The sequence below is a fragment of the Pteropus medius genome, unplaced genomic scaffold, assembly GCF_902729225.1.
Source record: "Pteropus medius unplaced genomic scaffold, Ma_sr-lr_union100, whole genome shotgun sequence".
In the NCBI taxonomy this organism is placed as follows: Eukaryota; Metazoa; Chordata; class Mammalia; order Chiroptera; family Pteropodidae; genus Pteropus; species Pteropus medius.
In genome coordinates, this window is record NW_024340692.1 from 7,929,232 (window position 1) to 7,955,717 (window position 26,486).

Genomic DNA, 26,486 nt, shown 5'->3' on the forward strand with positions numbered 1-26,486 from the left:
ATAGTATAATAAGTATATGATCTATTTAATATATGTAGACAATTAGACTAATGCTGGGTTATTTTATAGGTATATTGATCATGTTAACCTTCAACAAGTCTATTTTTATTAGCTAAGGAAATGTTGAACTTTTAGTTTTATCCATTCAGTATATTCAGTTCCCTCATTTATATATATTTTTAAATTTTTACTTTTTTTACAAATAGCATTCTTTTCCCTGCTTTTTAAAGTGTCTTACCAATTTTCTGTCTTTAAAACTCATACATTCTATACATGATGAAAACAGATGAAATGTCTCTTTTTATAAAATCTCCCCAACTCTCTTGGACAAACCCAGTAGCTTTTTCTTCCCAAGTTTATCATTACAGTTTTTTACATTATTTTTTTTCTTTTTGACTATAAGCTCCTTGAGAACAGAGACTCTGTCTCTTCACTGTTACTGTCTTCCCAGCATATAGAACAATCTAGTGTTTATAGCAGGTATTCAAAAACTGTTCTATAGATTAGTAAAGTGACTTGTAGCCAAATCTATTGTGTAACACTGTTGTTTTAAATTGCATTTGAAGTAGCAAAAATAAAAAAAAATAAAACTAGTCCATTGAACAACTAGAAGATACAGTTAAATTTCCTTACACATAAAAAATTCTTTTATTTTTTCTTTTGTTTAAAATGCACTTACTGAGTACTTACTCTGTATAGAACACAGTACAAACGGTTATAGGAAGATACAAGAATTAGGTGCTTACCATCACATCTAGAGGGGACTATAAACCATATATAGAAGTAGGTACTACACAAAGATGAATGTGATAAATGTTATAGAGGAGCTCTAAAGAAAAGGCTGTAGAAGTCCTTAGGAGAGAGAATTGTTTCAGTAATCTTTATTTTTTCTTCATCATTCACTAATGTTTTTGGAACAGGTAATATGTGCCAGGCACTACAGATATAATGATGAATAAGATATCATCTCAAAAATTTTATAGTCTAGATAAGGTGAGGTAATGTTGGAAAATCAGGTAAGTGGACAAAAAATTCTGGTACAATGTACTGAATGCCATGATAGGGACAGAACATAAAAATCACCCATTCAAAGCAAGGCAGTAGGAATATCAAATGAATAACACCGATGCTATTATATCACTTTAGATTATCTACTATGTTGAAAACACATTTTTTCCCATCCATAAATATGCCTGAGCTTATTATTTACATACAGGATTTTAATTCATTTAAGATAGAACACTCCAAAATATAATTTACCTACAAAATAGTTGTCACATGAGCAAATAAAACAAAATCTCATCATTTTCTCACTTTGAAGAATGAAGTATGTTTATGATTGAACCTGACAGATTTAGAAAATTAAGAAAAAGTTTCTTGTAGAAAGAATATTACAATGAGTTACATGGCTATGAAAACAATCATAATAATCAACACATCTGCTGTATAAATTTGCAGTATATATATGTGTATATAGATATATATCGCATTTATTCAATGGAAGTAAAGGCTATGTATCTATACAGATATATATGTACACACTAATATACAGGGTGACATTTTAATAACAGATCAAACATATATGCAAATAGATTAATAAAATAATAATTAATAATTAGAACCAAGGCGTGGAAGGGGCGAAGGGGAACACATATTAACCAGAAATATTGATATAGTTATTAAATTTAGTGCCACTTTGGCTCTGAGCCTCCTAGAAATGAGAGCAAAGAATTATCATATTGTAAAGTGCATGTCATTGGTTCCAATAGTTTAATGATGGAAACTATCGCATGGATTTAAATTATGACATCTGTATACATGCATAATTAGAAAGTTAAATATCAAATACCCAGATATATACATAAAATTCAGAGATTATAATTTTTTGCTTAATAGAAGCAGCAAAGATTTTTAAAAAGCAACATATACTCAGAGTCTGTACTTCCTATGCTATATATTAGTGATTTTTGTAGTGTATCTCACTCAATTCTTAGATTACAAAGAGATAATTCATAAATCTCAAGGGAAGACAAAATGAGCTACAAGCATCCACCTCAATACAATCAGAACTGCTTCAAATTGTCTTAGAAAAGAAGGTCTCACTGTGGGGATGCCCTTCGAAAACCACTAACAATATACCCTAGAATTACAATATAAATATTATCACTTACAAAAATAAAACATTGATATTTTGATTATGTTATTTTTAAACAAGCCATACTATTTGCCTAAATAATACTAAAAAAGTGAAATTTTGTGTAATTATGAATATGATGACTATGTAATACATTTTTCTTTGAATAATAACGTGAGTTTTAGTTTGACTTTGTGGTCAGGTACATTAAGTTTTAGGGAAGTTTGTATTGTTATATCATTCATGTTAAAATTGCTTTTTAGGCTTATGAAATATAAAGATAATTTGGAATATCTTTATTCTTAAAGGTACTCAAAGTCCACTGTGAGAAAGACAATATGCAGACTCTCGCAATACCAATTAATAAATACCAAGAAAGAAGGTGAATAGATATACATACATATATGTATATGTATGTATATATGTATGTATATATACACACCTGTAGATCCTATATTTAATCATGGAAAAAATGAGGTGGGGGACATGTGACAAGGCAGTTGCTCAGGAAGGAAAGGGGATTTCACAGAAGTCTTCATAGAGTAAATAAAACCTTTTAACTTGTGTCTTAAATGTTAAGTGGGAGTTAGCCATGTGAAAATGGAAAAAAACTTTAAAAATATATACTTTTCTATATATTTTTTTAATAAGGAAAAATGATGAACATGTCAGAGCTAAGAAATAGAATGTGCAAAGTCTCAAATGCATAAGATATATGAGGAATTTTGAAAAATTATAGGACCATGATACACTAGGTTGCTACATTGAGTGTAATAGGTTGGTAAGAGAGGAAGCCAGGTTACTGAAGTTCTTACACATTATTCTAAGGAGGTTTTAATTTTTAAATCTATGTCCATAATACTTAAAAAAATTTATAGTACTTACCAGGGATACAATTTCCTAAATTATTATTATTATTATTGTTTTATTATTTTTTTGAATGTCTGTCTTCATTACAAGACCATAAGCCCTGTTAGAGCAGAATTGTGTCTAATTCACCATTCTTAACACATTATGCCTGCTACATAATCAGTGCAACAAAATTATTTGTTAAATTCTGTGAATAAATCTTGAAGGTGAAGGCCAATGAAGGATTTTAATACAGTAAAAAGAATATATTAGAAGAGTGAATTTGAGCATCAGGGAAACAAGTTAAAATTCTCTTTTGGTAAGCTAAGACATAAATAAGATGTGAATCTAAGATGTGGTTTGGACAATTAGGTAGATGATGAAGCCCTTTGATGAAATAGGTCTTTAGATAGAAATTTGTGCCAAATTTGTATAAAATGTCTATAGATCCTATATTTAATCTTTTGGAAATCGTATTTATTATATATAATCATAATGTCCTCAGGAAAGTGATAAGCAATATATGGCCTATGGGAAATATGCTGCATTTTTACAGGAAGGCTCTCATCTAATAGATGAGAGATTGAGGCCTAGAAAGGGTCAAATTCAGCCAAGCCGTGTCTGTTGGAATTCACCCCCTTATATAATCAACTGGTTATTTCTGGGAGATTGAAGATGAATTTAGGTGGGTTATTTATTAAATAACATTTACATGAAAAATAAAAAGAATGCTGAACTTTTATTAGGCAGGGTCTAGTCATTGAGATAAAAGCCACTCCACATATTTCAATTAGTAGAGAGGGTGGAGAGTTGGGGTGGGGACAGAACAATGAATTGGTCACAAAAGAATTTGAAAGGCCAGAATAGCAAAAAAGAGATGGGAGTGGCAAGTTTGGGAACAAAAAGTAATATTAATGAACCCATGAATCTGCACCTGCTCTGTGCCATTGGAGATGCTATTACAATCAGTCCTGGATTCAACAAATAAATGTCACCTCCATCAAGGCTGGAGCTGCTATAAAAGGCAATGGCTCTTGTCTGCGTCTGGAACAAATCACCTCAGCCCAGCTAATATCATGGCAATTGCCAGGAAACTGCTGTACTGCTGGTACCAGAAGCAGAAAATTTTCTTTTTCTTTCCTGCTTATTTTCTTCCAGTGCCTCCTATTGCCAAAATTTAAAAGAAGTCAGGTATTGAGGAAGCCTAAAAAATATAATTTACTGGAAACCAGTTCCATCAGTTTAGAGCAGAGCTTAGAAGGGTGGAATGGATCTGGGAAACGACAGGTGAAAAATTGGCACAGATGGCATTTCAAAACAAGTGGATTGCAAAGTATTTCTCAGAAAGAAACCTGGCAAAGTAATTTCTCTCTAAGAACAGACTATCCTCTTCAGAATTCCTGGATATGGATGAATGATCATATAGTATGAAAGTATTCATAATGAGGTAAGACATTAGATAAAGAATACGCAACAATAGGAAAACAAAATATCCAATTAAAAAATGGACCAGAGACCTTAAAAGACATCCCACCAAGGAAGACTTATAGATGGCAAATAAGCATTTGAAAAGATGCTGTACATCATATGTCATCAGGGAAATACAAACAAAAATGTGGTACCATTACACATCTATTAGAATGGCCAATGTCTGGAACACTGGCAACACCAAATTCTGGTGAAATGTAGCTCAACAGGAACTATGGTTCACTGCTGGTGGGAATACAAAATGGATACAACCACGTTGGAAGACAGTTTAGTGGTTTCTTATAAAACTAAACATACTCTTACCATATATCCAGCAATCATGCACCTTGGTATTTACCCAAAGATGCTGGAAACATGTCCAGGCAAAAACCTGAACATGGGTATTTATAGCAGCTTTATAATTGCCAAAATGGAAGCAAACAATGTGTCTTTAAGTAGGTGAATGTGTAAGTAAACTGTAGTACGTCCAGAGAATGGAATGTTATTCAGAGCTAAAAAGAAATGAGCTATGAAGTCATGAAAAGACTAGCTTTAAATGCATATCAGTAAGTTAAAGAAGCCAGTCCGAGAAGGCTGTATATTATTCAGCAGTCCCCAAACATTTTGGCACCAGGGACTGGTGCTCCTATGGGAATCTAATGCCTGGTGATCTGAGGTGGAGCTGAGGCGGTGATGATAGCATCAGGGAGCAGTTGCAAATACAGGTGAAGCTTTGTTTGCTCACTCGCCACTCACCTCCTGCTGTGTGGCCTGGTTCCTAACAGGCCACAGACTGGTACTTGTCCGTGATCCGGAGTTGGGGACCCCTGTGCTATATGATTCCAACTATATGACATTCTGGAAAAGACCAAACTATGAAGACAATAAAATGATCAGCGTTTGCAAAGGGTTTGGGGGCAGGGAGGAAGAGATGGATAGGTGGAGCATGTTGGATTTTTAGGGCAGTGAAAATACTCTGTATGATATGATAATGAATGTCATTTTACATTTGCCCAAACCAATTGAATATACAACACCAAGAGTGAACCCTTTGGGCTTTGGGTGATTATGATGTGTCAAAGTAGGTTTATCCTTGGTAAAAAAAAAAAAAAAAAAAAAAAAAAATCTTTCTATATACATATATATGTATATAGATATGTATATTAGTGAACTCATGTGTGTACACACACACATACACACACACACACACACACACACATACACACCCCATTCTGGTGAATTATATTGGTAACAGTGGGGGCTATGCATTTGTGGGAGCAGTATGGTATATAGGAAATCTCTCCACTTTCCTTTCAATTTTATTTCAAATATAAAACTGGTCTAAAAATAGACTTAAAAAATAGAGACATTGGAATATGTTTCACTTCTTAGTGTTATCAGTTCATGTTTTCCAAGTATTGTATTTTCCATTTAACTACAAATATAAGTATAATCTTCACTATTACTTCTTCAAACAAAAATAAACACTAATAAAATTGAGGTATTCTATGTCATAAATTGACCCCTGAAATACTTATAAATATATTTTTGATACGTCAGGGGCCTTTATTGTCTGTGTCCTGTGGGATCTGCTGTATTATTTTAGAAATGGAGCACTCTTTAAAGCTGCATTTCTAACCCCTGTATTTAACCCATATTACATTTGTTTTTCCTCTAATGAAGTTGATTCTTATTAATCAACTGGAGAAGAGTATGGATCATGTAATTTTAGTTCTTTATTTCACAGAAGAGAAAACTGAGGGACAGAAAGTTTAGATGATTGCTCAAGGTCACAAAACAAAAAGTGAAACCGTATTTTATTTTCCTTTCTACCATTGCTCTTTGCACTGAAATACAGTTTTAGGAGTCTTGGGATATATTCTTTCCTCTGCACTTAACTCGATCTATAGCCTTGAGATCACTCATTCAACACATATTTAATGACTGCTGTGTGCTATATAATATTCCAGGAAATAGGAATATAAAGATGATAGATGCATATAATCATGTTCACTAAGAACAAGGTGCAGTGGAGAAATAACACAAAATAAATTCTCCAATGCTGATAATTAAAATTAATCGGGTGTACTAGATGGAATCTAAGACTCTTGGTTGAAAGTGTTATTACATTTGCTACCATATCTGAAATATATTAAATCAATGCTTTAGATCTTTTGTTTCTAATTTATAAAACTATCCTGATAGATAAGTACTACTATCCATACTTTCCATAAAAAAAAAGTCATTAATTTGCCTAATTGCCACCTGCTTAAAATAGAAAACCTGGATTTCAACTCTGGTAAATCCAAAATAGACACTATCCAAAATACCAAGCTGTTATTGGTTTTGAAGGAAAATTTTCATATCCATGGAACTAGTAATTGGGAGAAAAAGAAGGCAACTTTAAGCTCACTAAAAAATACTTATATTTATGCTTTCTCTGAATGTAATCTTTCTCCACCCGTATGCACTGCATGCACCAAGAACACACTCCTTCCATTAAGCAAGAGTTCTCTAGGGTCTACATCAGGGCTGTATAACAGAACTTTCTGCAATACTGGATATGTTCTCTATTTGCACTGTTCAGCATCATAGCCACTGGCCTCATGTAGCTGTTGAACACTTGAAATATGGCTAGTTTGACAGAGGAACTGAATGTTTAATTTTAAATGATTTAAACTTAATTTAAATATAATTTAAATTTAAATAGCTGTGTGCCCGTTGAGTACTTGGAACTTGGCTGGTGACTCTGAGGTAATGAATTTTTAATTTTATTTAAATTTAAATAGTGATATTTGGTTAGTGGCTAGTGAAGTGGCTAATGGATTTTGCAGGTCTGTAGATACTTCAATGTGCTCGAGTAGATTTTAGAAAACCAGTGGAAGCCATACAATTGAATACTATAATGTGTGTGCCTGTGAAAATTTCTTATGGTAGATTGTTCTATCAGATCCTGAGGGGATTTTATAAGGTATTAAAAAACATTCCTTTCCAGAGGAGCATGAGACTCCTTCGTGTTTTTATAATTTCTAACCCCTGTATTTAACCCATATTACATTTGTTTTTCCTCTAATGAAGTTGATTTTTATTAAACGTTCCTCCAAGTCTCTGGATATTGAAACTTCGCCAGCACAATATGTAAAAGTGAAGTGGGATTTTTAATAATTTTCATAAAACATGATCAGACACTTCTTTCAAGTAACGGCAGTCTCTTCTTTTTGAGGTTTTGCTTTCCATAGTTTCAGTTACCTGTGGTCAACTGAGGTTAGAAAATATGAAATGGAAAACTCCAAAAATAAACAATTCATAAGTTTTAAATTGCACGCTGTTCTGCATAGTGTGATGAAATCTCTCACTGCCCTGCTCCATCCTTCTCCACCCCATCCAGATGTGAACATCCCTTTGTCCAGTATCTCCTCCATGCTGTCTGTTATATACTCTCTGCCTGTTAGTCACTTAGCAGCTGTCTTGGTTATCAGATCCACCGTTGTGATATTATAGTGCTTGTATTCAAGTAACCCTTATTTTACTTAAATAATGGCCCTAAAGCTCAAGAGTAGTGATGTTGGCAATTCAGATATTCCAAAGGAAGCCATAACACTCTTTCTTTAAAGTAAAAAGATGAAAGTTCTTGATATTATAGGGAAATTAGAAAAAAGTATATCAAGGTTGCTAAGATCTATTGTAAGAACAGATCTTCTATCTGTGAAATTGCGAAGAAGGAAAAATAAATTTGTGCTGGTTCGCTGTCGCACCTCAAACCGAAAAAGTTAATGACTACAGTGCATGTAAGTGCTTAGTAAAGATGGAAGAGGCACTAAATTTGTGGGCGGGAGACATGAATAGAAAACATGTTCAGATTAATGGCAACATGTTGCACCAGAAAGCATTGAACCTATATGAAGACTTCAGCAAGGGATCCCCTGAAATGTTAACACTAAACCATTACTGCAAATAAGAGATGGTTACACAGATTCAGGAACAGGTTTGGACTGAAAAAAAAAATTAGAGAGAGAGAGTGGGAGAGAGAACTAGAGAGACCACATTCACAGTATATTGTCATAATTATTGTTATAATTATATTTTACTATTGTTGCTAATGTTTTACTATGCTTAATTTATAAATTAAACATTATTGTAGGTATATAAGTATAGAAAAAAAACAGCATAAATAGGGTCTCGTTCTATCTGTGGCTTCAGGTATCGAGGGAGTCTTGGAACATATCTCCCATGAATAAGAGAAGCCTACTGTACATACATTTAAAATACTATTCTAAACAAGATGTGAAAAAAAAAGTTTTAATTCCAAGACTGTGCTGTTTTTATGATGATTGCTGATGTTCATAAGCAAATATTTTGTTCTGAATTTCAGTAAATTGGAGAATATGGTCTTTACATGCTTATCATCATCTTCATTATTTAAAAGTTCTCATTGAGTCTATTCATCCATCCATTCTTCGAACACTTCTAAAGACTATACTTTGTGCTGGTCACTGTATTTAGCATTAATGATACAAAAATAATCAAGAAGTAGTCCCCTTGAGCAAGGATCTAGCAAGCAATCTGGTAGATGACCAAAAAAAAGTGACATTAATTATAAAACACCATGATAAATATTATTAGAATAAAACTGAAAAGTTTTTGAATACCTGTTTAATGCTGAGTCCTGTGCTGAGTAATTTTGTGCATTTTCTCCTATAATCCCCATAGCCATGTCTTTCTGTTAGTTACTATTTTTTTCTACAATTTACAAATATGAAAAACAAGGCTGTATACTGTTAAATAACATTATAAATACTGTTAAATAGGGAACTAGACCACATAGCTATAAGTCGTTGTACATAGTATATTCTCACACTAAAGAAGTTGGAGAGAAATGTCAAGAGTTGAGGAAGTCTACGGCCACACTACCCTGAACAAGCCCAATCCTGCCTGATCTCGGAAGATAAGCAGGGTCAGGCCTGATTAGTATTTGGAGACCACCTAGGAAGACCAGGTGCTGTAGGCATAAATGAATGAATGAATGAGTGAATGAATGAATGAAAAAAAATAAAATAAAATAAGAGATTGTAAGTTGACAAGGTCCTTGCAATCTGTGAGGTCAACCAAGGATTGCCTTGCCGAAAAAAAAGAAAAAGAAAAAAAAAAAAAAAAAAAAAGAAGAAGAAAAGAAAAAGGGAGAGTTGAGAGAAGGCAATGGAATGTGTATAAGGGTACATTTCTATTATATTTCTTGGTGTATTTGCTAAGCACTAGGGATTCAGGAAGAGTGTCAAGACTCTTAAAGTCAGATTAAATTAAATTACTTTTACCCAGACTCTGAAAATTTTATTTTCCTTCTATCATCTACTTCTAATTAATATCCCATCTAAATCGATCTATATCAAAGATGATTGGTTTTTAATATAATGTAAGTGAATTGGTGATACTTCGCTATTTTAAGCATATTAGCATAGTTTTAGAATACTGTTTTAGAATGCCAGTGACTACTTTTATCCTCTGTTCTTTAGTATACTGAATCTGAAACAGAAATGACACTCTTTTAGTGGATTAGCCTTATCCAGTACAAGATCTTGCTGTCTCAGGAGAAAAGACTGTGGTTGGATCCAACTGTAGAGTTTGCAAGGCCCAGTGTAAAATGAAAATGCAGGAGACACTTGTCAAATACTGTTAAGAATTTTGGCAATTCCACAAGAGCATTAAACCAAAAGTAGGGTCGTTGTTTGTGCAGGACCCTGTGCAGCTGCATGAGCTCGTGAAGCCAACCTTGATAACATTTTTTTCTAAAACATATAAGTACTTCTCAAAATGTGATGTAAATACATATGCTGTGTAGTAGAGAAGTTTAAAGCACCCATCCCTCGAACTTCAGTTCCGTCTTTGGAAATGACCTAGACAGCCCTTCCTGAAGGAGTAGGTCCAACTTGTATGAGGTAACTCCATATGTGGCTGCAAGTAATTGGTTTATGGCTAAACACCTAATCCAAGCTGAGCTAGTCAAATTTGTCTCTTGAGGATTTGAACAAGGGACACAGGAACATTTTCAAAGATTATAAAGCACTGAAGTTGTGAGCTTTGTAGATTTGGGGTTAATGAGAGCAGCATTAAAAGCTTTGTGGATAAGAAAAAGTTATGGGAAAGCTGGACTTAAAACACTTACATCAACTGTGGGTTGTAGAGTCCAGCAAAAACCTGATATAGCAAAGAGAGGCAGAGGGCGAGGGAGGAAAGGAGAGAGAGAGAGAGGGAGGGAGAAGGAGGAAGGGAGAGATTTAGAGAGGACTAGGCTGTAGAGGGATGGGTATTCGTTTTCTACTAGTCCTTTAACAATTAATACTATCTTGTGTGGCCATTTTATGTTTTCATATCATTTTAAATAATGGGATATCATTTTAAATAAGAAAGAGAGAAATGGAGAACAGATGCTGATTATGATTTCCATGAACTTTTTTCAGTCCCTTGTGCCCTTTCTTTCCTTTAATATAAACCCCCTGTTACTCCTGCTAATTTCACTGAATTGCCATTTCTTTCAATCAAATGTCCCTTGATAATGAAAGCTATGTTGCGATTTCAATAAATTGTGTGGGAAATTGAATTAAAAGTAAATTCAGCCTGTCTTTCATGAGTATGACACTTTCTATTGTGAAAATTGTGAATGTATTATAATGTTGGTATTATTACCCATTTGAAAATAACGACGACAGCAAAACCAAACTAGCACCCAAAGTCCAGTCGATTGGTACAACACAAGAACTATAATTTGGACAGAAGGTACTTATTGCTATTATAACTATGCAGGAATATTGTTTTCTGGTACATCACCAGTTCTATAGGACGTCACTATTTAATGGGAATACTAACAATACTTTTCCATTTTCTTTATTTTTTTCCTAACATTCCTAACCAAATTAGCAATTTTCGCTGTTGTCGGTTATATTGAAGCAAATTGCTTGTTCCAGTTTTTAAAATTAGTTGATCTATTTTTACTATTTTGTGTCAATCTACCTTACTGAAGTAAATTTGTAAAATATAGCTATGCTCATACTTTTATTTTAATCCATTTATCTCCCCATGTATGTTGTTGACATGTGTTTTGTTTGACAAATATTTCAGTGAGATTTTGAGTTTTTAATGGACATTTTAAAATGGAAGAAAATTTTGACAAATACATTAATTTGAGGGTACAAATGTTCTTATTTTCCCTTAAGTAGACATTTTAAATGATCTAATGAGATCCATACATTATGTCGAATTTTTTTTAATTAAAATTATTTAAGTGACATTGGTTAATAAAATCAAACAGGTTTCAAGTATACAATTCAAAAGTACATCATATGCATATTGCATTGGACGTTCACCACCTAAAGTTAAATGTCCTTCCATTACCAAATATTTGACCCCTTTTACTCCTGTCTATTACCCCTCTGCCCTCCTTCCCTTTGGTAACCACTGATCCACTGTCTATGTGCATGGGTCTCTATTTGTTTATCATGTTTGTTTGTTTAAATGTTTTTTATCTAAAATTATGAAGAATCTTTAAGAAAAGAGACAATAGATCTTTTATAATCGTTTGTTAGATTTCAAAGGTGTGTAACTAATATGTATTTCTACCAACAATGTTATTTCATCCTAGTTTTACTAGCCTAAATTAATTTTTCCTCTTTTCTCCAGACATTTCGCTCCCTTTCATCTCTGCTGTGTCTATTTTATTTTATTTTATTTTTTAATTTTATTTACTAATCTGATATTTTCTTAGTAGTCTTCTCTACAATGTCTTTTTAGTGAAGGAAATTTATATCTTATATCTTAGCCATGTTTATCTTAATAATTGAGTTTATGTTTTTTTTACCGTTTGTCTATAAAACTTTTAAGTGTCTAAAATTGTCTGCATATTTCAATCGTTAGAGCTCATTTATTATCAATTAATAAAAATACATATTTTTTGTAATAAGAAAAGAACACTTTTTTTGAAGGCCATTAATTATAATGATGGGTATTCTTGCTTTTTTTTAGGAGACTGGGTTATTCTAATCCTATCTGATTGGGTGTAACTTTCGGAGGTGGTGAAAGGGATGCTAAGGCTGCAAAAAACAAAGTTCTTCTAATAGCTTGGCTTTCATCCCAGAACTGCAAGAGACTACCCCTAATCATGTTTCAAACACATCTGATGGTAACTGTTTTTGTATAATAGGTAACATTTCCCTGCTTATTGATACAATTCAACATAGGATAAACCATTCCTTAGTTATATGAGAAAATATTTTGCTTATTTTTTTTTCCTGTACCTATTGTTGGCAAAAGCAAAAAAAAAAAAGCCTCTCCCTGAAAAAAAAAAAAAAAAAAAACACTGCTACAAAAATCTTCTTATTTTGACAAATATGTTAGACTTGGTTTTACCTAGTAAAACTGGATGAAATATTATGTCTTTGATTCAGGAATTTTTAGACATTTAACTTTGCAGTGGAAAGGTTTCTTTTCCTAGCTTAAAGGTTTTTTGACTGACCTTTTATAAAGACTGTAGTTGAACCAACCAAAGAAGTTATATCAGTTTCATAATTTAGCACAATAGAAGTAGGTGGCAATTTAATAATTAATATATTATTTTATAAGTGGTAGAGGCCATGTATGTAGAAATGTATAAACCTGTTAATAGTAAGTGTCATGTAATATATTATTCTGGGAAATGGGAATCCTCAAATCCTAAATACTATTATGAATATAGAGAGTGAAGGCAAAAAATGTGGATAATATTTAATGATCAGAAAATTGAAATGAAGGATTGAAATCAATAAGGAAAGATGATAAAACATTATTCAGAAACTTCTTAAATATATTTTACAGCCACACAGATGAAAAAATATAAAGCTAAGAAGTTTACAACTGGAAATGATCTTGGAAATTATAGTTTCCATCCCCTATTTTTCCATGAAGAGACTAAAGGTTTATAAAATCATCAAATAACTTCTCCAGAGAAGGAAGACCCATTGGAGAAAATATGATATCCTGAGAAAAGAGCCATTGTAAGTGAGAAAGCATATTGCCATTTAAGGGTTAGCAATAGTAAGTAGAGTTCAAAGACATACGGAGAAGGTTTAGCTACATACTTAAAGGCTTGATTATTAAGGTTCTTCACCAAATATATTTGGAGTGGGTATTTGCACAGTACTAAGAGATTAAGAAATTGAGCCCTATGACTTCTCTTTTTTGAAAGTGAGATGTAGATGTCATGTCATAACAGAGGTTTCCCATACTACCTCTCCATGTAATAATAAAGGGGATATTAAGAGAACAATATTGCTATGAAAAAATAATAGCAGTCTCCCAGAAATTTGATAGTAGTTATCAAAATGCAAAATTTTTCATTCTTTGTCCTCAGAATTCCATTTCTATAAATCTAATCAACAGAGAGATACTGGTACAAATGAGCAAAACTCATAATGAAAGCATTCACTGACCAAATGAGTAACTACAGTATTAAAAACACTATAGACACCCAGTAATAGAAAAAGATGTTAATTATCATATATATGCACAGTCCTTAAACAAAATGAGTTGAGTTTATGTATGCTGCTATTGTAAGAGTCCTAAAGTATATTGACAAAGTCAGGTAAAACTCACTGCATGTAATACAATCTTATTTGTGTTTTAAAAAAGAAGTGTTCATCTTTGAAGGAGAGACTATGTGCCTACCTGTCTGTATATTTGGGAAAAATCTCTAAAAGTGCACATAACAAGCAAGATACAACTGTTTCTTTTAGGGATGCAATGCAAGGCTGTGAAGATTAATTGTTACCGTGAATCATTTTATGCTGTTTCGATTTTTTATGTATATACATTACCTTTTTAACTTTAAAAATAAAGATAGTTGAGATAATCTCATAGTCTATGACTTGAGCCATCTCAGTATATTCACAGAAATTTCAACCTCTTACATTTTTTTAAAATTCCTGCAGGGTCCCAGGCACATTTAAAAATGATATTCCACCTGTAACTGTTATATCTCTAAGTAATGTTTTCTGTATCGCTAGGGGCTATTCTGCCTCCTACTATATTCTGACCTCCCTGGGAAGGATGGACAGGGTCATGACAATTCCTGATGTGCTCCTGTGATTCTCTGCGTAGAGACATCGCTAGAGGTCGCAAGCTGGGCTCTAGACACTGTCAGCAGGAGGCATAGATTATGCCTAAGCCCAATTCTTATGTCCAGACTTGAATATAATTAAAAATACTATAGGACAAATAGCCATCATAAACCCTATCATCTAGGATTACTCTAACAAACAACTTGAAGTCCCAGAAACTGGATCGCATCCACTGGGATAGGCACAAGACCCCATCTAGAGGCAGAGTGGGTTTCCCTTCTTATAGTGAGAAGAAGTAGGAATACCTCGCCCTGTGGCTAGCTTGGACTTGAGTGTTGTCACCTAGCAGTGTGAGGATACTGCTGCTTCTCCAATGTGAGAGACTTTTTCAGGCTTTTCATGGAAAAGTATAATTTCCACTTCTCTCTATTTCTGTTAGAGGACTGAAAGAGAATAGAAATCTCCTGCCATAATCTGCAGTGGCCCTCTTCTAGTCAGATGTGTTAATTTTGCAAGAAGAATGGAAGTTGGAGTGAGAAAAGATGAATTGACTGATGTAGAGTTTGGTAGTTGTTGAGTTGGATGGGTAGAGACAGGAGTTGTTGAGTTGGATGGGTAGAGACAGGAGTTAAAAGCTGAAAAACTTGGTGGAGACAGAGCAGTAAATACAGTTAGCATTAATGTAATGGCAAGGTGGAGAGCCAGAGTAGGGAAAGAGCAATTAGGGAGATAGTTTTATAAACTATGTAAATGCCTAATCAATGTACTGTATACTTGAGACTAATAATAAAATAAAATAAAATAAAATAAAAAAAGACAGTTAAACATGATCAAGTAGAAAAAGGAATAGTGGAAGAATGAAGACATCCATATTGAAATAATAGTTTTGAGTCAGTAGGATAATGAAGTTTAAGGTTACAACATGCAAGCCATTCTTGGTTTAATAGTATAGTCGAGAGTATGGGGACCAAAGAGGTCTTTATGAATAGGGAATTTAGAAACTATTGCTCGGGTATGTTGAAATCCTCCAAGTTCATAATAAGGAGAACAATGCTTTGTTTCATTTTCCTGGACCATGTAAGGAAACAACCTATAGTCAGTAGAATACAGAACAAAATAGGTTAGGTTAAGAATAATACTGGCTGAAAGCAGTATGGTATGGCACCAATTTGGAGTTACACAAATGATGCCACCATCCCAAAATACCATTGACAGTGTGAATGCGAGGGTTAAGCTCTTGAAATTTCTGCAAGGTTGTATTTAGGAAAAAAGTTAATCATAAATTGAAGCAAAATAATACTGGATCAGTCCTTTGAAGAAGCAAAATATAGAGGTGGTGTTTGCTTGAAGACTCCAAGGACCTAATCTTGGTGGTACTGGCATGATATTGAAAACATTCATAGAAAGTAGAAACTTGATATTGATAGAATATGTGGAAAGAGAGTACTTGAAGTGGTCATTAAAGATAGAGAGATGAAAGGCAGTATGTTCCCAGTCTCAGGATTTGTTGTTCTTCTGGGGGATATGTTGTTACTTTTTCAACTTGGCTTATGTTCTTCTGGGGGATATGTTGTTACTTTTTCAACCTGGCCCAACATGAATGGTCTAGAAGCAATAATGAGAAGCAAGGGAAATGAATCATAATGGTAAATGTGCAATATTAATTATAGAGGTGTATTAAAGTCTTTATGCTATCAAAGGAGAGCTAGTTTTTGGTTTCTGAAAAGCAAATTTGGAAATGTTTGGATAGCAATTGGCGAATGAAAAAAAGTTAATATTAGAGTGAATAAGGCCTTAAAAACTTATACGAAATGGGCAATGGCACTGTAGAATAAATGTCTTTATAGAAAGAGGGAGAGGTAGAGAATGAACTCATATTTGGCCATATGTAACAGATACATTTCCCCTTTGCACAATCCGTTTTGTAGCATCTGTGTTGGACAGTTCTATGGGTATTTAGAACCTGAAGCAAACACTATGGGGGCATTTCTGCTTTTCTGCCTTAGGCTATCTCCAAGTTACAGTGTCCTTCAGCCCATAGATGTGTGTGCATGGAGCAGGGTGGAGGTTAAAGATACCCCCAAACCATCTTTAGCTAATGAGGGAAAAATGTCTGTAGATAATTTCACCAGGATCCATGTCTTTCAGTATGACAATTCTGAGGTGGCTTCTACAAGACTCCTCAGAGCATCTCCACAAATCTCCAAAGAGATTGATTTTTCACTTGTCCAGATCAATAACTAGATCAATGAAGCACACCAAGTTGGCTTTCACCTTCTCTACTCTCTCATTTCTGCTCCCTGGAATTCACTCCCGAATAATCTAACTACACCCAAATCTTCATGTCAGGCTCTAATTTAAGGAAATTTAAATTAAGGCAGTCCTTTATTTATTTTCTCAGTAAACAGTTTAGCAATGGGAAGTTGTGGATAATGAAAATGTTTGGAAAATAAAACTGTGGTGAATGTTCTAGGGAAATCGATCAACAATGGGTTATAGTGAGAAACAGCTTTGTATTTGCATTTTTAATTAAACAATCCCCTGGGTCAGTTTTCTCTTCATGTGTGGTATACTTAGGTTTAATTGTTATGGGATTGTTACTTATGGAATCCCAGCTATACATCCTCATGAATCCCTCCAGAAGGAAGAAATTCTTGGAAACATTCAAGGCACTAGGAATAAAGGGATGATGAGGGTGGGTAACTTGATAAGGCAGAAAAAACAGTTTGTTGAATAACAGAAAGAAGTTTGGGAGGGAGCAGGAGGCTATTCTATGAGTGATTTTTCTCTTTTTTGCCCCTTTACCCTAACATTTTTATAAGTTAATTTACTTTTTATTATTTTTATTTAAAGTCTGTTGTTCTCTTCAAGTGTAATAGAGAACTCCCAAGAGTTATCAAATAGTTTCTATGAAAAACACAGACAACATAAAGGTAAAGATGGCTTTTTCTGGATCTGAGGATTTATAGTCTCTTTAAGGGGGAGCGAAAATCCTCTGGAAGGGCCATAAACTGATGGATAGGGACTTGGTCCTCAGAGGGCTAAATCTACCTACTTTGCTAACTAGCTCTATGCTCCGAGATGCACCTAACCTATGTTAGAATCAGTCCTGTCACATTCCTCCTAAGTCCTTTTCTCTTATAGGGGAAGACAGGAAGGGGGAAAGCAGGGCGATTGATTTGGACCAAACAAAATATTAAAATCTTTCTCCATTTTTCCAACTCTCCCCTTCCCTCTTTTCCTTCAGCTAAAATCTCACCCTTTGTGAGAATTAACCCCTGAAACTAGAGCCTGACCAGGAATTCAAGGTTGTTAGCTCTGCATGTGGAGGTCTCACAGAGTTACCTAACACAACACTGCATACATTCAACTATTAAAAACAATGCTTACATTAACTAAGTATACATGGTTAAGAATTAGATATTCCATGAGAGAGTTTTTATGTGCTATATGTACTGCCCCCTATAATTCTGAGTACTGTATAGAGCACATATTGGTGAGAACAAATGGATATAAATTTATATAATTAATAAAATGTTTTCCTTTCCAAATTGAATAAAATCCACCAAATTTAAATTTGCCATAATTGTGTCATACATGAAGGTTCTTGTGGGAAATGTTCAAGCAGACACATGCAAATTCTTCCTCTTATTTTCCTGTGTGATTTATTGGTTATGTGTTCACAGTTGGTTGCCACCCAAAATTTGATGCACATTAACAGTGCCCTAAAGATCATTTGCATTTCTCCAGTGAGATACTGTACTGCTTTTCCCCCATGGAGACTCTGTAATTATGCTGAAACCTTTTGTCTGTGACATTGGCAGTTCTCCTAGAGTGCACACAACTCCCGGCATCCTACAGATGTTGCTCTCAGTTAATCTAGTGGCAAAGGACGCATGGTTTTGTTCACATTCTGGAACCCACTAGTGAGAATCTCAGTGCCACCACTTTTATATTTGTCTTTAGAATTTGCACAAGTTATTCAAATCGGCTGTGTGATGCCTGAAGCCAGGGACACCACATGGTCAGTGGCTTATGATGATACTCTAAGCTGTATTTTTGGGTCTTTCAGATGTTTCACTTTTCAAGGCTTTCACAGAACAGCTGAGCCCTCATCGGTGGTGGCTGAGCCCCATGGGTTCCCATTTTCAAGTACTTAAGCTCCTGTAGTGATTGATGTCATAGATGAAAATACATCAGTAGGCCTGATAGATGGAGTAGAAAATGCACATTTCTCCATTTAATAGCTGTGTGGCAGAGAGTATCTACTTCTTTGTGTGATTGATAGTGAAGGTCTCCTTATTCTTAGGAAGAAAAAAAGCAACAGCTTCTGTATAGAGTTAAAGAGTACTTAAATTTAAAAAGAGACCTTGTTTTATATATGTACTTCAATCAACTTATATGTACGAGTTTTTTTAAATCACATCCCAGGCTTGTGCCCAACATTAAACATGATTAAATATCCTAATTTAAATTTTATTTGTTTTTTCAAATTTTGCAGATGTTGAAGTGCATTGTCTGATAACTCTGGGAAGGCTCATGAAAATCTTAGCTATTCACAGCTACTGCTATAGCTCTGCCTTTTCTCTCCCTCACTATCTCTTCATATTATTCTGAATAATCATGGTTATAAATATATTTTTAGCTCATGATTGATTGTCATCTTGGTGAAATCCATTAGTAAAATTAACATGTAACTATAGATCTATTAAAACACTATCACAACCAAATAGCATATTGTTCTTCATACAGTACCAAGGGATAAAAAATAAATTGCCAGTATTCATCTCTTGACAAAACATAAAACAATGTTATTGTTCCTTCCTCTATTGCTTTGTGTCTTCCTCTTCTTCTATATTTGTAAATTTGCAAACTGCTAATAAATTTACAAATGTTGGTTAAGACAACAATTTTTTGGGGTAAAAAAGGTCTTGATGTTACAAAATAGTGCTTCTTTGGGTTTCATTGATAAGAGAAAATATAGTAGGAAGAGACACATTATAAATATAGTATGTGAATTTCTTCTTTGTCCTGAATGTGTCAGATAAGAGGAGATGAAGTGTTTTTTAGCTTACTAGTCAAAGTTGCTCTAAAGAAAAGTTGATATTATACAATATTATAGCATCTGAGAAAGTACCAAAAAATAGTCATCAGTTTTTTTTTTTTTTTTTTTTTGTCCAGGAGTCCCTAGAGCATGGTAGTATCTTTGTTTTTACTCTGGCCCATGGCCTGGTGGTAAAATTTTGCAGTTCTGGAATTGGGACTTTAGTACTATGTCCTGAGGCAATTATTAAAAAATCATTTGTAACAATCATTAATCAAAACTACAAAACTACAGACTGTAAATCAATCAAGACTGATGTCAATGTATGAAACCAAATGAGAAACTATTTTCAGTAGCAGAAATAATATAATTCTCTATCAACCCCTGCCCCAACTCTTTTACTGATACTGTTGTATGTTATAAACTGACTTGAAATAATAAAGTTGATTTGTTAGGTTATATCTAGAGAAAGGCTCATATGACCTGTAGGATTATGATACTGAAAATTGAAAGGCTCAGCAAAATCTACAGCAGATGATCTGCCTCCAAAGACAGCTTGACCTGCCTCTCAGGTGATTCAGGAACTCTTACCTGAACAGTGGTGAACTCACATGGCCAAATTTTGCTTCTAGAGCTGTGGTTAACATTCTTAATGTTACTAATTATAGTCAGTTGTACAGGGCACTTTCTATCTGCCTCTATTTTGTCATATCTGTTTGTCCACTAAAGCTTTTGTACAGTGTGTAAAACATTAAGTTTCCACATATACCTCTTACATGCCATATTTAAAGATGTTGCTTAAATCATTTCTTTGAGGCTCTGTTTAGTATATTTATTGACAACCTATTATGCTTCATTCACTGGGTTTCATGGACAAAGAAGCAGTGTTTTATATAAATAAATCAGGCATATAATTCCAACCAAATTTTGATCTGGAGAATTGTGTTAGATAATATTCGTTGTTAGCACAATATACATTTTCTCCTTATTTTTAATTAACAAATTCCAATTTTGTTCTAGGTGTTAATGTTTCCAATTTAAAAATCTATTTCAAACTTTTTTGTAGTAAGGGTGCCCAAGCACCTCATCCCTGGTCAACTACCAAAGACCTAGAATTTGCTGAGATTTCTAAGAAAGCTTTGTTTCTTCTTCATCACTTCTTTTTTCTCTTTTGCATGAAAAACTGATGTGATAGCTAGAGGTACTGCTTCCATCATACAAACACGAGGAAAAAATTAAGAGAATGTCACATATAATAGCTTTCATATATATAAGCCACTGACCAAAACTAAGAACACCTTTTCTCATCATTTTTGTTAAATGGAAAAAAAATGCATACACATGTATTTCACTTATATGTCTGTTTGTGTCTTCATTTATTCAGGGCCAAACTATCACTCACTGATATAAAAACATTGGTCCCAAGGGATATTTGTAGTTATTATCAGGATAAAGCAAATTGTGGTAGTGTCTAATTGCCAAATAAGAGTTGATGAAAATATGCTTACTAAAAAAATCAAATTATTTTCTTGCATGACTTCTTAGATATTCTAATATGATAAGATGAAGTTTTTATTCTTTAAGAGGTGACTCTAATATAACATTCCAAATTAATTCGATCAGGGAGTTCATTTTCAGAGTTTCTACTGTGACTAGTATCTCATGGAATAATGGTGCTAATGTAGAGAAAGTCACATATAAATATAAATTAACTATAATAGAGGATATGAAGAGATAAATGCAAATAATTTTGTTGTCAAACAATGAAAGATAACTTTGCTCACTTCGGGTTTTAAAGAGAACTTTTGAGAGAGTGGACTGCTGAACTGAGCTATTTTTCATTTATTTTTTCACCTTTAGTGATGATCTATTATACTAATTTGTATAAGTCTTTCTTGATCTAGATGTATTTTATAACTTATTTATAAATGACCAATTAAAAACTGTATCCCTTGAACAGAAGAGCAAATGTACCTGGATCAAGATAAATAAATAAACAAACTGGGAATTAAAGTAAGCTTCAGTTTTATAAGTTCTGTGCTATAGCTAGCTGAACTAATTGGCCATAAACCAGATTTTGTTAAGGCCTGTGTGTATACTATGTGCATAATGTAAATTGCCCTTTCCAAATTATGCTAAAAATATCTAAAAGAAATGATCTCTAAGGTTGGAGAACTGTTTGATCTAACAATACCTTCTGCACTTTTCATCTTCACAGTGGGCCACAGGCAGGCAGGAGAAGAAACCTCTCTCCCCACTCTTCATTTCTCAATATGGACATTATAGAGTCAGGTCCTTGAGACATCTCTTGACATTCAGCTCCAATTCAGGTGCCACATGCAGGCTGCGTATGAGGAAGTTGTCTATGGCAGCCACACCAGGATGGGAGTTCTCACTGCCTAATTGTCCTGGAAGCCTGTCTAGGAAGTCCTAGAAGCCTGTATTGAAAGTGAGACAGTAAACTATGCCTCTACTGCAGTTCAGTTTCTTAGTATTTCTCCTTTTCACTTGCCCAAAACTTAAACTTTACAAAAGGTAAAGGAGAGATGCAGCCATTCCCTGAACCAGAAAAAAAAAAAAATCAATTTTGGTTTGTAAACAAACCGATGTATTTATTTCCTTAAGTAGATACAGGGCAGAATTTGAGTTCTGAAATATGATTATATATCATTAGAACATTTTTCTACTTTTTACTTTTATAAAGTAATGTATAAAAACATTATTTTGTGGTTGAAATGAAAGTTTAGACTTTTTGCTTGTAAGCCCTAAAGCCAGCTCATGGTGTTGGATGTTACTTCCTACATCCAAGCTGTATTTTGGTCCATAGGAAGGAAACATGCTTTTCAAAAAGAGGATGCTGTCAGACTGCATATCTGGTATTGATGTATCTTTTAAAATGATAGTCTGACCTGATGAGTATTTAAAAGTGGAAAGTGGTTATAGTCCTGGAACGTTTAAATACTGGTTGCTATTTAGCAAATGATAGGTGATGATTCTCTTCAGGTGTAGTACAAATCACTAAAGACAATTTATCCTACTCTTTAGAAACATTTAAATCACATCATGATTAAAATATGCTTTTTAAGTAGACTATTGAAGAAAAAAGCAAAAATGAAAGAGCATTCTAATATAATAGTTTACTACTGGTAAGCTCTGGTTTTATTTTAGCTTTTATTTAGTTGGTACATTTTTTTAATTTTATCATTCAACCTCTTTTAAAAGAGTAAGATATTTTAGACAATTTTATGAAACTCTAAACCTGTCACAATTTTATCTTCATTTTATTTCCAAGGAGAACAATAGATAATATTTAAAGATATCTTTATGATATGATAAAGACAAGCTTATCTCAGTTTTGCCTCATATATATACATATATATATATAGACACACACACACACACACACACACACACACATATATATAAATAAAAGTATATAAATATGTAGAGAAAGTAAACTTATAAAGTGTAGTGGAACAATTATTTTTCCTTATAAACAACAGTTTTGTGTTATTGTTTTTTAAAGTTATTAAGATTGTGTTGAAATGTTCTTATAGGAAGCGATTTGAAAACTGGAATTGAATTAATGGTCAGATCCTGAGACATCCATTCAGAGAACAGAAGTTTTCTTCATGATTGACACCCTTCCCAACCTTCAGTCAGACCCAGTGTTGGCTCTTTCCTACCACAAGCTGATTCTTCCATGCCTTAGAGCTTAGGCACACTTCTGAACTATGGTTCAAAGATTATTATATATTTCGGTTGAGATGTTACAATATGGTTGTATACAACCATCATTTATGCCAACAGTGCAAGGTTGTTTGGCAGTGATGCATTTATGGCTCTTGGCCCCAAAGCCAGACTTCCCTATCTCTTGGCAAATTATTTTGCTTAAACTTGAAATTCACCATAGTTCTGATATCCTTCTTCTAATGAGGTAGCCCATCTTGTGCTTAAGCAGAAATACTTAAGATAACATAATATTATTTTTTAATATTGCTGATAGATGAAGAATGTTTTTGTGGTCATGGGAATATTCACTCATTCATTCATTCATTCATTCATTGGTTTTACTCCTGAAACTTTAGAATTAAGCCAAGACGCTAGTCTTTTCTTACACACAAATTATGTGACTAAATTTTTCAACTCTGGAAAGTACTGTTATCAACCAGAAAATTTGGTAGTTTGATTAGATGGTCATGAAGTTCTCTTCCAAGTCCAATTTTATAAATAAATAACAAAATAGTACATAAAATTACTTTAGCTGCCTTGCCTAAATACAAAATTAGACAAACTGATTTTTAGCCTTATTCCTTCTCTTTTGTTGTGTGAAAATGTAAAGTTATGGCAAATTATCAGTTATAATATTTTACTGTAAATATACATGTTATAAAGGCAAGAAATTAATACCTATTATAGCTCTGAAAAGGAATAAAGAATTCTTGTACATTGAAATCATCTTAATTGATTCTCATAATAAGGTAATATTTCCACATACTTAAGTAGTGTAATTATTTCATATAAGCATATTTTTAAAAATTCAACAAAAATTTACTTATAATTACATAAAGTATTAGAGAGTTTAGTTGAGAATGACAGTATTTTAATATGGAGTACCCTGACATTAACTAAAATACTTTAGATTTATGTTGTTACTTTTCTTTGAATCCTTACATAGCAATTGAAGCTAAGCAATGACTGGAGAGTAAGTGGAAAACCATATTTCAAATCCTTTCAGTGAACTAATAAAAAATTCATGCTGTTTTTTAATACAGTATGAACTGATGCAGAATTACCCAGGATTGGCAGGAGGAGGCTATTCTTAGTACAAAGCAGCTGTGTTTATTAGGTAAAATTTGTCATTATAACTGCAAGTAGATTTTGATCAAATTTATTATATCAAAAGTATTTTTTATTAATTTTGAAGATAAGAAGGAATTACAAAATGCTATGTTATAAGACTTTAGTTCTCATTTAAAAAGTAATTGACCATGTACATTAATTTCTCAATTGATATGTTTAGAAAAAGGTTAGAAGCTATTAGAAAAAAAGCTAAACAATATAATAATTAGGTCAATTAATGGAACTCCAGTTTGATCTGCACAAGGAAAAATATAAAATAAAATAGTCAATATTGTCAACTGTCTTACATTTTATTGATATCTTTTTTTAAGTCTTTACAAATTTATTTTTAATTATAAATTGACTTACAATATTAGTATCAGGTGTACAACATAGTGATTCAACATTTATATATCTTATGGAGTGATCACCACAGTAAGTCTAGTAACTATTGGTCATGATGCATAGTTATTATGATATCATTCATTATATTCCCTTTGCTATACATTACATCCCTGTAACTTATTTTATAACTGGTAATTTGTATTTCTTAATCTCTTTCTCTTTTTTTGTCCATCCCTCCAACCCTACCCTTCTGGCAACCATCAGTTTATTCTCTGTATCTATAAGTTTATTTCCATTTTGTGTTTTTGTTTGTTTGTTTTGTTTTTCTAGATTCCACATATTAAGTGAAATCATATGGTATTTGTCTTTCTCTGACCAACTTATTTCACTTAACATAATACTCTCTAGGTCCATCCATGTTGTTACGAATGACAAGATTTTATTCTATTTTTATAGAAATAAAAGTGAGTAATATTTCATTGTGTGTGTGTGTGTGTGTGTGTGTGTGTGTGTGTGTGTGTGTCATATCTTCTTTATCCATTCATCTGTCAGTACACAACACCTTAGTTGCTCTCATATCTTGGCTTATTGTAAACGATGCTGCAATGAACATAGGGATGTATGTATCTTTTTGAATTATTGTTTCTGTTTTCTTCAGATAAATACCCAGCCCTGGAATTACAGGATCATATGGTACTTCTATTTTTAATTTGTTGAGGAATCTCTATACTGTTTTCTATAGTGGTTGTATTAGTTTACAATCTCACCAACAGTGCACCAGGGTTTCCTTTACACCACATCTTTGCCAACACGTATTTGTTGTCTTTTTGATAATAGCCATTTTTACAGGTGTAAGGTGATATCTCATTATGGTTTTGATTTGTGTTTCTCTGGTAATTAATGATGTTAAACATCTTATCTTGGGTCTGTTGGCCATCTGTATGTCATCTTTGGAGAAAGGTCTATTCAAGTTCTCTGCCCATTTTTTTAATTGGATTTTTTGATGCCATTATATGAGTTGTTTATATATTTTGAGTATTAACTCCTATCAGATATATCATTTGCAAATGTCTTCCCCATTCAGTAGGTTGCCTTTTTGTCCTGTGGATGATTATCTTCATTTTGCAAAAACCTTGAGTTTGATGTAGTCCCATTTGATTGTTTTTGCTTGTGTTGCCTTTGTCTGAGGAAATAAATCCAATAATATGTTGCTAGGACTGATGTCAAAAAGTTTACTGTCTATATTTCTTCTAGGAGTTTTACAGTTTCAGGTCTTATATTTAAGTCGTTAATTCGTTTTCAATTTATTTTTGTATAAAGTGCCAAAAAATGGTCTAGTTTCGTTTTGTTGCATGTATCTGTCCAGTTTTCCCAATACCATTTATTGAAGAGATTGTCGGTTCCTATTGTATATTCTTGCTTCCTTTGTTGAATATTAATTGACTATATAAACATGCATTTATTTCTATGCTTTCTATTCTCTTCCATTAATCTATGCAGCTGGTTTTGTGCCAGTACTATATTGTTTTGATTACAGTAGTTTTGTAGTATAGTTTGAAATCAGATACTGTGATACCTCCAACTTTGTTCTTCTTTCTTAAGTGGTATAAATCTTATTTAATTTTTTTGATTATTTATATTTTACTTATTTTGGAGGGGTATTCAGTTATATGTGATGGACTAAATATTATAAATACCTCTTTATATTTTGTATGTAAGGTAA